Raw genomic sequence first — 13,246 nt, 5'->3', positions numbered from 1 at the left:
TTCTTATGTGAAAGCTTACCAATTCTAGGAAGGGATGAAAGATACCTAATGATTGTATCGTGTCATTGAAACGTGTCACGTCGATTCCCCCTCCACGGCTTTACCCCTTAATAAAACGTACGGAGTGAAGCTGCAGTGTACATTCATTCCTCCAGAATACGCCAAAGGCTTTCTGGCGAGATTACGAGTAACGGCCCTTGAAGTTGCATAGAAGCGGCTCAGGGCGTCCGCAGCTTAGCGCGACATGCAGGTCAAACCGCCGCCCACCTGGCGCGGCCCCTGCGGGCTCGGGTTACGCTGCCGGGTTAACAAAAGGACCAGTCCGACCCGCTCCGGACAGGCTGGCTTCCTCCGCCCCACACAGTAGGCACGACCTCTGACCGGCCCACCGTTGACACGTAGGGCAGCATTTTCGACCTCTCCACTGGTACTCTGCAGAACGCTGTGAAGCGGTTTCCCCTTATACCCTCTTACGAAAGGGCCCTAATACGTTCAATATACCGGTGGTTATAATTAAACTTCCTCTATTTAACACGTTATAACACACTCTTTCAAATTCTGAAGGTGGCAACGTTAAAATACAGGGAGCGAAAGGCTATTTACAATTTGTACAGGAACCAGATGGCAGTTATTTAAGTCAAGGGGTATGAAAAGGAAGCAGTGGTTGGGAAGGGAGTGAGACAGGGTTGTAGCCTATCCCCGACGTTATTCAATCTGAATATTGAGCAAGCAGTAAAGGAAACAAAAGAAAAATTCGGAGTAGGTATTAAAATCGATGGAGAAGAAATAAAAACTTTGAGGTTCGCCGATGACATTGTAAGTCTGTCAGAGATAGCAAAGGACCTGGAAGAGCAGCTGAACGGAATGGACAGTGCCTTGAAAGGAGGATATAAGATGAACATCAACAAAAGCAAAACGAGGATAATGGAATGTAGTCGAATTAAATCGGGTGATGCTGATGGAATTAGATTAGGAAATGAGACGCTTAAAGTAGTAAAGGAGTTTTGCTATTTGGGGAGCAAAATAACTAATGATGGTCGAAGTAGAGAGGATATTAAATGTAGACTTGCAATGGCAAGGAAAGAGTTTCTGAAGAAGAAGAATTTGTTAACATCGAGTATAGATTTAAGTGTCAGGAAGTTGTTTCTGGAAGTATTTGTATCGAGTGTAACCATGTATGGAAGTGAAACATGGACAATAAATAGTTTGGACAAGAAGAGAATAGAAGCTTTCGGAATGTGGTGGTACAGAAGAATGCTGAAGATTAGATGGGTAGATCACATAACTAATGAGGAGGTACTGAATAGGATTGGGAAGAAGAGAAGTTTGTGGCACAACTTGACTAGAAGAAGGGATCGGTTGGTAGGACATGTTCTGAGGCATCAAGGGATCACCAATTTAGTATTGGAGGGCAGTGTGGAGGGTAACAATCGTAGAGGGAGACCAAGAGATGAATACACTAAGCAGATTCAAAAGGATGTAGGTTGCAGTAGGTACTGGGAGATGAAGAAGCTTGCACGGGATAGGGTAGCATGAAGAGCTGTATCAAACCAGTCTCTGGACTGAAGACCACCACAACAACAACAACAACAACAACAACAACAACATGGAAACTAAGTACCGCACGACTATCAAACTTTATAGCAAAGATGTCCAGAGTATGGGATGCATGATTTCCAAGCGTCACAGCGCCACCGTCCAGTTGCAACTATGGCCTCCAGGTGCCGCCATTAGTTATTGTGATTCAAACGCTAACACACCTGACCAGTGGCAGTGCACTTGCTGACGTGTCAACATGATCTTGGACAAAAGAAGCAGGAGATTATTGGCGGAGTTCTATTATCAAAACAACTGTCATGCTGCAGATTCAATTCGAGAATATCGCCGTTTGGAAGGATTACGGAAGGGTTGCCCGGTCGGCTAGCCGCGCGATCGAACGCGCTGCTTCCCGAGCGGCAAGGAGTGCCGGTCCCCGGCACGAATCCACCCGGCGGATTAGTGGCGAGGTCCGGTGTGCCGGCCAGCCTGAGGATGATATTTAAGGCGGTTTTCCATCTGCCTCGGCGAATGCGGGCTGGTTCCCCTTATTCCGCCTGAGTTACACTACGTCGGCGATTGCTGCGCAAACACTGTCTCCACATACGCGTACTCAATGGGGTTACACGCGTCTGGGTTCGGTGTAAGGCGGCGGTTAGTCGGGTGGACTGCTGTGGCCTTTTGTGGGGTTGTGAACTACTGAGGACTACGGTGGGACGAAGCCTCTCCATCTTTTCTAGGTCCCTGGTTCAATACACAACACACACACGGAAGGGTCCTTTTTCTCCACCTGCTGTGCGGAGCACCATGAAGAAGTTCGACTCAACCGGAGGACTTGGCGTCGCTCCGGAAATAGGTCGACGACCGGTTGCACCATAGGTGGTTCACGAAATCGCTGTTGCTAAGGCACACAACGCTGTTCTCAATTCCCGGTCGTCAGGCAATGCACGTGCTGTGTCATGACAGTTGAACATCCTGTGGTCCACGGTACGGAAGGTGCTTCGAACCATTCTCAAATGGTGTCCGTACAAGCTTGGACCACGGGACGCACAGTGACTTGTTGAATTCGTTCTCCACTTTCTCATAAGGATTGAAGTTGACGAGGGCTAGCCCTGGACCATACTAAAGACAGACGAAGCTCATTTTTCTCTAACGAGTGAGATGAACATACAGAATTGGCAAGTGTGGGGATCTTCACCTCCACTCACTGGGCATGAAGCTCTTCTGTACGGTGAATGTATCACCGTATGGTGTGGCTTCACGGCTACGTTCATCATTGACCCATTCTTCTTTGTACGGGTTGTGCTTAAGGACCAAAGACGTTTCCTGTTTGATGTTCGCCTCGATTTCAGCTACAGCTGTGTGGTACATTGTGAACAGTTTTTGTTTAAGACCTTGTCCTATGTATAAGATATTGTGGCACACGAGGTATTAATAAATATGAAGGTGAAGACGAATGCCACGTTTTTGGTTTCTACAATTTTACGCGATAAATGCGTGTGGAAGAAATTCTGCCTTATTACGAAGCCAAATCCACGAATAGGCGAAAGAGATGTGTACACTACGCACACATCAAAATGATGAAAGTGCTCACCTGAACAAAAGTTGTTCACATCTTTGTTGAGAGAGAGAGAGTGGTTCCCTGCTGAGACCATTACGTTTAGAAGTAAGCAGCTGGACATCATGAGAGCTAACTCGCCAAATGTCTAACTCTAGTGAAGCTGGTAGTAAAACACCGAATTGATGAGGCTGTCGGGCGATATATCTCCGGCAGAAATGTGTGTCATCTGATATTGGAAGTGGCCGTGGCGGCGCCACAGGAAAGGTAACGACGCGCCGCTGTCTCGCCCACCGTATCGCCCAGGCGGCAGTCTGGAGGGGGCGTGGGCGGCGCCGGCAGGTCGTTAATCTGGGCCGCTCTGCCCACGGTACTCCGGTTCTGCTCCCGGTCGCGTGACAACAGGTGAATCGCGGGCAGCGTGGGCACTTGCTGGGGAAAAGGTGGAAGGGGGGGGGGGACGGGCGAACTAGCTGCAAGTACAACACGGCGTCACAATGGTAGCCTGCCCGCGGAGCGCTCTGCTACAGCTGGGCGTGGTGCACGAGTAACGGTAGCAACCAGTGAGTCATCACGCCGCCGTGCAACTTGAGGGCACTAAATGTCCACCACGACGCTCTGCAGCTGAATGAACTACAGTAAGCAGGAGAACGGCGTCAGAATCAAACCGAGACAAAGGCAGAACTATGTGGCCTAGTAGTGTAATTGCCCAATCAGCTACGTAAATTAGTGTCTGCAAGGGATATTTGTCATAATGGCTGAAGATACATAAAATACAAACAGTAAAACTTAATTTTTGAATTTTTTTTCTCCATCAGATCGTAGACCATTAGAAAGTTATAATGCGTTTGGGTCCATATCGTTCGAGTATGTAAAGAAATTTATAACTATAATACATCAATACCATAACAAGCACTGGCCTGTACTTTTTTTCCTTTTTCATTTGGCATCGAGGCGTGCGGATACATTAAGAACGGGACGGTTGGTGTTGTCCAACCAGTAGACGAATTTGTACAGTTCGGCTTTTGAGTAAAATTATTCACTCTAAGATGAACCAGAAAAAAAAAAGAAAAAAAGAAAATCGCACCGCGATGAAATTATGAGAGAGGAATCGGTGGAGGTGTGGTACATACACAGACAAACAAATTATTGCAGTTTCAGAAAGGTTGGATGATTTATTCAAGAGAAAGAACAAGTTAATAACTCGTTGGTCCAGCTATGGTCCTTACGCAAGCAGTTATTCGGTTTGGCATTGATTGGTTCAAAATGGCTCTGAGCACTATGCGACTTAACTTCTGATGTCATCAGTCGCCTAGAACTTAGAACTAATTAAACCTAACTAACCTAAGGACATCACACACATCCATGCCCGAGGCAGGATTCGAACCTGCGACCGTAGCGGTCTTGCGGTTCCAGACTGCAGCGCCTTTAACCGCACGGCCACTTCGGCCGGCACCACCAATCCATTGGGGAAACTTAAGAAAGGGCAACTTCATGAATTTTTACAGAAGCACACAAAAAAAGGTATCGAACGAATCTGCACTGCGCAGAAAGTATATGCCACAGTATTTTGAAGAACTAATTCGCAAAATTCGGAGCAGCTCGTTTCTTGTTAACGGACAAATACTCGATCGAATAAATCATTCCACTGTTGCCAAATATTCAGTGATTCTTCAGCTTTTAGGCCTTAGCCTAAGGCCTTAGGCCTTAGCCTTTAGGCCTTTTTAAGCTATGACAGTGGTTTGTTGTATCTCTGTGATGCTTTTCCATATAACGTTAAAACGTGAACTGGATTAAAAATTCTCTAACGTAAATTAGTTCACGTGACTTGCCTTGCCCTTGGTTAACATCGTGTGGCTGAAACTTTTTTTTAGAAACTTTGGGGTGAAGAAACAAATACAGAAGAGGAATTCACCTAAGAAGAACTGTGGTGCTTTTCATACCCAACTATGACGTCATGCGACGTCTACAGAACGTTTTCACTGTAAAAATGATTCTTCACTGGCAGACGCAGGTGTTTTACACAGTAAAATCTCAGGATGACTGCCGTTGTGTACTCTGACAGCCTCCTGTGAAAGTGTTATATTTGCTTGTATTCATTTTACTTATTTTGTTGCTTATTTTCACTATTTTTTCAGCTTTTTATTGTGCTTATAAATCCGGTATTTACTTATGACATAACCGTCGACGAGGCTTTAAATACCAATCTCTGCTCATTGTTTCGAAGGGAGTACGCATTTAGTTCCAACGCTGCTCAATGAAAGCGCTACTTACCTATCATTCAAAGGTAACTTTGGCATTTCCTCATTAACTGTGCCTTTCTTTTTTTATTTTGATGACTAAGCAGGGTTTTAATCACTCGCATGTTTGTCGCCAAGAAGCGGTACGTTTCCAGGCCACATGGCAACACCGTGAAAGGGCGCCTTTGTTGATCTCGTTCCCATGAGCGCACGCCCGATACAACGTAATTATAAGGCAGAATTACGAGTTAGAAAAACGCCGTTACGGGCTACGCCTAGCTTTGAGAGCGGTTCCGCCTCACTGATACCACATACAATGAAGCGAGACAGACACGTCCGAACCGTCTTCCACTGCCTGAGAGAATAAACGGCAGTCGATTCGGTGAGATAGGCTATATAAAAATGATTACGTGTTATCCTGTGTGCCGCTCGAGTTCTTCGGGTAACCGTGGCCGCCGACGACCGGTTCTAATTTCGACCATCAAACCCAGAGTTTCAAAGAAGCTCTGTTTGCCGCTGTCACAACGCTACGGATAAGAAACCCAATTTAAGAACCGTGCCGCCAGATGTTTACCATGTACGCGGCGCCACACGATAATAACTATAAAACGTGCTATACGGGAAACTCCCAAGAAAAAAATAAATAAATAAAAGAAGAAAAGAACGGGGAGGGGATTTGATCGAAAACACTTCCAGCATAAAAGTTATTCTATTCGTGTTATAGCCACCAGATGCTATTTATCTATGGATAGACGACAGCTGAATTAATAACGTGGAGACTGCTATCTGTTAACGACAGCTGACAGATAGTTCCCCACCTTGAGATATCATTGAGGGACGTGGCTCAAGGATAAAAAGAAGTATCATCGAATGGCTCTAATCGAAGTTAGATTAAGCATGGTTCAAATGGCTCTGAGCACTAAGGGACTTAACTTCTGAGGTCATCAGTCCCCTGGAACTTAGCACTACTTAAACCTAACTAACCTAAAGACACCACACACATCCATGCCCGAGGCAGGATTCGAACCTGCGTCCTTAGTGGTTACGCGGTTCCAGACTGTAGCGCCTAGAACCGCTCGGCCACTCCGGCCGGCAGATTAAGTCTATTTAGATTTTTATGTACTAATATTTTTGTTACTGTGATTAACATTATAGTTGTTCCTCGCATCCTGTCTTTCAAAACGTCTTACCTTTCCAAATTCCCGCCTGCAAATTCCTCTCTGACATAGCTCATCCGACTCCCTCTTTACATTATGTCTCCAGGCGATTTTTCTTGATTTCGTTAAGTCACTTCAGGCAATGGATCGTTTGAAAGAGCACAGCCGATTTACTTGCCTATCCTTCCCCAATGAAAGAAAAGTGCTAGGTGTCCCATTCAAAAGGACAGGTACAGGTACAAAATGACTTTTGCATTGCAGAATGACTTTTTGGAAAAGATTTGATTTTCCGATGCGGCAATGTTTCATGTGAAACTTTCTGGCAGATTAAAACTGTGTGTCGGACCGAGACTCGAACTCGGGACCTTTGCCTTTTGCGGGCAAGTGCTCTACCAACTGAGCTACCCAAGCACAACAAAGGACCCGTCCTCACAGCTTTAATTCCGCCAGTATCTCATCTCCTACCTTACAAAGCTGTGAGGACGGGTCGTGAGTCGTGGTTGGGTAGCTCAGTTGGTAGAGCACTTGCCCGCGAAAGGCAAACGCCCCGAGTTCGAGTCTCGGTCCGGCACACAGGAAGTTTCATGTCAGCGCACACTCCGCTGCAGAGTGAAAATCTCATTCTGGAATGTTTCAGGTGTCTGAGAAACTGGAACGTCAAAACATTCCTATATAGAGTTCACATGATCATAATGCCACAGGTGAAGCAGGTTCAAAATGGTTCAAATGGATCGGAGCACTATGGGACTCAACATCTCAGGTCATAAGTCCCCTAGAACTTAGAACTACTTAAACATAACTAACCTAAGGACATCACACACACCCACCCCCGAGGCAGGATTCGAATCTGCGACCGTAGCAGCCTCGCGGTTCCGGACTGCAGCGCCAGAACCGCACGGCGACCGCGGCCGGCAGGTGAAGCAGGACAGGAATTTAATAGTAGTGGTGCGGCGTACAGAACGCCACGCACCGTAACGTGGATTGCGGATTATCCATGTAGGTGCACATGCAGTAATGGATAGAGTGTCTGAAGGTCAATGTCTGGTGCGGACGGAGGCACAATTGCATCATTGGTGCATTATTTTTCACCTAATGCCGTCAAAAGTGGTGTTTACCTGTGCCACAATTGGAACACCTGCAACCTGCAAGCAGGATGGCAACCCGATATCGCATTCCAGCAGGATGGGACGTCACCCCATTGGTCCCTAAATGTGCGTCGATTTCTACTGGAAAAGTTCCGGATATGTGGACTGGAAGAAGTGGTCCAGTTCAATGGCCACCACGATCCCCTTCACTTCACTGCACTAGACTCCACCCTGCAGGGTTTTGTAATGGATGTGGTATACCGAACCAAGGTCGGAGACCTACATAACTTGAAAGCATGCATTCGAATTGCATTTTAACATGCCATCGTGGAGATCTTGTGCAGAAGGAAGGAATTGCGACTAGACATTATCCGTGCCACGAAAGGTGCACACAGTGATGTGCATGAACGAGGAAACGGAACTTTGTGAGTTATCTTATCACACGTTTAAAATCATTTGTTAATATCTGGTATAATTTTAAGGTTATTGAAGTTTTAACTTGTACAAACAATTTATGGACACCCTGTTTCAGTACCAAAAGCGAACATTTAGAAGTGTAAGAGAGAAATTCACCACGGAGTTCTGGCAGTCTAGCCCACAGAGAAGAGGTCGGCGGTGGCGGCGGGAGCGCAGGGGGGCAGCGAAGAGTGGCTGCCTCCAGAGAGCATGCCAGCGGCAGCGATCTGCGGCGCCGTGGTGGGGGCGGCGGGGGCGGCGCTCGGCGGCGGCTGCCGGCCTCCGAGGTGCATTAGCCCGGCGCGCCGCAGCCGGGGCGCCACTTACCGCTAACGCAATCAGGTGCGCGCGGCGCGAGTGGCTCGTGGCATGCGCCGGCATACCCCCAGCACGCGGGCGACGCGCCCGGCCCGCGTACGTCGCAGGCTGCGGGGCCTACGTGCGCCGCCGCTCTGACGTCGCAGGTATCCACCGTGTCAAACGCCGGCGGAGGCCGCTAGCGATCTGGCCGCCTCCTGTCAAGAAGAATTCTCGAACAACGATGCTGGCAGACTCGTTCGCCATCGGTAAAGCGTTACCGACGAGGAAAACACGGCAAACACCATCACTCGATTTCCCAGGAACTTCGCTCAGAGGAGGATGAGTGAAAAGAAGTGGACACGTGTCGCAGCTTATCCGTAGATACTCGATCGTTTCTGTAAGAAGACCGTCGAACTTTTCGACGTACTTTATGTGCCTTTTTTCCCGTGATATTCACAGGTGTAATGATGTATCAATGGTCAAAGTCGCGGCTTCGTAACGTTTCTCCCTGTAATTGAAATCCGATTACTATTTAATTTTTTAGTATTTTTACTGTTTCCATTTATCTTCACGTGTCCATAAAAGGTTTCTTACCAAATTTGGGAGGCCAGCCGCGGTGGCCGAGCGGTTCTAGACGCTTCACTCCGGAACCGCGCGAGTGCTACGGTCGCAGGTTCGAATCCTGCCTCGGGCATGGATGTGTGTGATGTCCTTGGGTTAGTTAGGTTTAAGTAGTTTTAAGTTCTAGGGGGCTGGTGACCTCAGATGTTAAGTCCCATGGTGCTCAGAGCCATTTGAACCATTTTTGAACCAAATTTGGGGGCACAGGGGCTTTATATTACTTGTAAAACTAAACTGGATTTCACAATAAGTGTCACGCATTTATTATATATTGTGTCTAGTACGTTGAGGGGTTCCAATCCCTTTAAATATTCATATTCTAATAATGCACTCCCTTATCGAGTCTTACATAAATTCTTAAAATTTATTCGTATGTTTACTCCTCACGAAGAATTGTTGCTTTCACTTGGATGATACTGATCGCAGAAAAACTCTAAGCACAGATATTCATAACATCACGAGCATCGCACCGAGGAAGGTTTGACACAGCGACATTTCTTCGTACAAATCTCACTCGTCAAAGAAACGTCGTTAACGCTGGTAAAGATTCTGCTCGTTGGCAATAAATCGCGGCAAACCAAGCATGATGGAACACTATTCCGCAAACTGGAGCTCGTAATTGACCGTGAATCAAGGTACACTACAGAAATTTTGCCGAAATTTCGCTTCATTCATCTGGCATACTATTCGTACGCGAATAAGGACCACGTTATATCGAAGAACACTAGAAAACATTCTTGTAGTACTTAACACACCACGATGCTAGCCCCTGTGCCACCATTCTGTCTCAGGGTATCACGCGGTCAAGGGCATGAGAAATACCTGCAAAATACCGCGAAAACTTTGATCGTCGTTTTTTTTTTCAGAAACGGTCGAGTATCTACGGATAAGCCGAGATGTGTGTTCGCTTATTTTGACCCCTCTGCCCTTGAGCAAAGTTTCTGGGAAGTTGGGTTATGGTTCTAGCCGTGTTCTCCTCGTGAGTGACCTGGAACACCGATTCGATACTCCCAAACATGTCTTGTTACATGTTTCTTTACCAGTGACCAAATCAAGTCATTTTCATATCCCAATACTTTTAGAATGTATACTACCTGATGAAAACGATGAACATGCCTCTATGTAATGTGGAAATGACTAAGTATTACCAGACGCAAATCTGCAAGTATAAAAGGAAGCGTGGAGTATCGTGTTGCCAATAGAGCTACAGTAACAGCAGAATCAGTCGGTCAGGAAAGCTCAGTGACTTGGAACATGATATAGCCACTGGATGTTACACCAGTAACAAAACCGTCCGCGACATTACAACCCTTATAAAGCCACCCAAGCCGACTGTTAGTGATGACATTGTGGCATGGAAACGGAAAGGAACAACTCAATTAAACCAAGACCAGGCAGACACGTACTGACGGACAGCTACCATAAAGCCTGTGCGTAGGGAGTTAAAAAGAATGGAGAGCAATAATCGAGCAAGTCCCAACTCTGCTGACAGTAGTAAGTGACCCTTGTGATGGTGTCCAGGCGGTCAGCACTGGACAGTGGACGACTAGATTGATAAATCACGTTATATCCTGTCGCAGTGTGATGTTGGGGATTTGAACACGGCGAATGACTGGAGAACGTTAGCTGTTATGTGCAGAACTAACAGTGAGGTACGGAGGAGGTAGTGTTACGGAATGAGGTTGTGTTTCTGATTATCGTGTGTGTGGTTTCCTTTTCACTCTGGAGAAAACGCTAAATGCTGACGGATAAAACTTTTTACAGGGTTGTGTACTGCGTACAGTATACGAACAGTTCAAACGTTTAGTGACTCTATCGGCATAAAAATGAACCCTGTCGGTAAAATCAGTGAGGCAATGGTTTGTGGACAAGAACATTCATTGAAATGGACTGGTCTGTACATAGTCCCGACTCGAAACCAATGGAACACCTTTGCTATGAATTAGAGCGTCGATTTCACTCCAAGGTGACCACCTCCTATAGTTTTGGTTCTTGAGGAAGAATGGGCTGTTCTTCCTCCACTTATAGACCGACACTTCATTCAGTATGTCCCGGCCGGATATCAAGCTGTCATTAAGGCGAATGTTGGACACACAAATATTATCGTTTACTAATAAGTCTTCACAGCTCATATCGTGGATTTCGTTACTCTCGCGGTGTCATTCTCCCTGTGCAGGGCTGTGAGGGCGCGATATACGAGGGGCGTTTGAAAAGTCCGTGCAAAGTCCGACAGATGGTACCACCGGTGCGTATCGAGGTCATGTTTAGTCAGTAGAATCTTTGTAAAGAACGCTCAAAAAAGTTTCAGCCGTATTGGTCTATTTCTTTGTGTTTGACATCCGTGTGAATAGAGGAAGTCGAGTGATTGTCAAAAAATGGACGAAGAAGAATTTCGTGTGGTGATTAAACATTACTTTATGAAAGACAAAATGCCTCAGAAGACTAAAGAGAAGGTTGATAAACGTTAGGTGACTCTGCACCTTCGATTAGAACAGCTTATAAGTGGTTTCAAAATTTTCGGAATGGTCATATAGGCACGAGTGATGCTAGACGTTCTGGACGCCCTGTGGAGGTTATGACTCCAGAAATCATTGATAAAATCCATGATATGGTGATGGATGACAGAAGTGTTAAGGTGCGTAAGATTGAGCATCTCGAATGAACGGGTATATAATATTTTGCATAAACATTTGGACATGAGGAAGCTGTCCGCAAGATGGGTTCCGTGGTTGCTCACGCTTTGACCAAAAACGGAATCGTGTGAAGTGTTGCAAGGGTGGTTTGCAACTGTTCAGGAAGAATCCGCAGGACTTCAAGCGTCGTTTCGTCACTGTGGATGAAACATGGATACATTACTGTAATCCTGAGACCAAACAACAATCTAAACAATCGGTTACCAACTGAGAATCTGCATCAAAAAAGGCGAAGACCAGTCCTTCGGCCAGAAAGGTTATGGTGACTGTCTTTTGGGATTCGCAAGGGATAATCCTCATAGACTATCTGGAAAAGGGTAAAACTATTACAGGTGCATTTATTCAATGTTATTGGACCGTTGAAAACCGAGCTGCAAGAAAAACGCCATCGATTGGACCGCAAAAAAGTCATTTTCCATCACGACAATGCACCAGCATAAACCTCAGCAGTTGTGGTCGCAAAATTAATGGAAATAGGATTCCAATTCGTTTTACATCCCCCACATTCTCCAGACTTGGCTCCCTCGGACTACTATTTGTTCCCCAATTTTAAGAAATGGCTGGCGGGACAAATATTTTATTCAAACGAGGAGGTGATTGCAGCAACTAATAGCTATTTTGCAGACTTGGACAATTCCTATTATTCAGAAGGGATCAACAAATTATAACTGCGTTGGACGAAGTGTATTAGTCTAATAGCAGACTATGTCGAAAAATAAAAATAGTTTCCCCCAAACACGTAAGTAGTTTTTATTTTTGCCCGGACTTCTCAAACGCCCCTCGTATAGCGATTAGCAAAAACAACAGGACCAACGCAATATGGCAGCATTCTCCACGGCAGGATTTCGAAAAGTACCTGGTAGGTTTCCAGACACCTCTACGCACACGTTATATGGTTCCCGTAAGTTACGGAACAGTAATTTGTGGTCGCCGTCCTGGTGCCCATTAGCATTCAAGATTGGTACCGTAGGGTACAGATTAGGTGAATTTGGTTGCCGAGACATTAACGTGAATTCACTATCAAGCTCATCGAATCACTGAAGCACGATTGAGGCCTTGCGGTTTGGACAGTTATTTTGATGGAAGATACCATGGCCGTTGGCGGAGGTATCAAGTATCAAACGGTGCTGTTGATGCGCATAATGTCTACATAGTGCACAGTTGTCACGGTGCTTTCGAGTACTACCAGAGGTCACATGTCAACTCAAGTGAATGACCCCCGTAGCATACTACCAGCACCCTCTGGCCAGCGTACGTGGCGTGGCGCATGTTTCGAGCAACCCTTCGCCTGGTTGACGGACTACTCAAACAGGACCAACGACCAAGTGCAACATCAAATATAATTAATATGAGCATGCGACACGTTTCTGTCCAATCTTGATGATCCCGGACCTACTGCAATAGTAACTAACCATGACGTTGAGTCAAAATGGCGACTCGTAGGGGTCGTTGGCCGAGGGATCCCATCTTAAGCAACGTGTGTTGAACGGTGTGTGCCGAAACAATTATGCCTGCCCCATCATTGTACTCTGACGTCGTATCTGCCACCGATCGCCACCTGTCCTGCTTTTCAGGCGCGCAAACCTCCGTCATCCACATT

General features: G+C 46.2%; 1 non-coding gene across 1 annotated transcript; it reads right to left on the bottom strand.

Moving 5' to 3' along the window:
* Nucleotides 1-6,827: 6,827 nt before the first annotated feature.
* Nucleotides 6,828-6,902, bottom strand: Trnal-caa (transfer RNA leucine (anticodon CAA)). The gene has a single exon. It is a non-coding gene; the product is annotated as a tRNA-Leu (tRNA).
* Between the last annotated feature and the right edge of the window lie 6,344 nt (nucleotides 6,903-13,246).

The sequence above is a fragment of the Schistocerca cancellata genome, chromosome 6 (genome assembly GCF_023864275.1).
Source record: "Schistocerca cancellata isolate TAMUIC-IGC-003103 chromosome 6, iqSchCanc2.1, whole genome shotgun sequence".
In the NCBI taxonomy this organism is placed as follows: Eukaryota; Metazoa; Arthropoda; class Insecta; order Orthoptera; family Acrididae; genus Schistocerca; species Schistocerca cancellata.
This window is presented reverse-complemented; position numbering and strand designations above follow the sequence as displayed.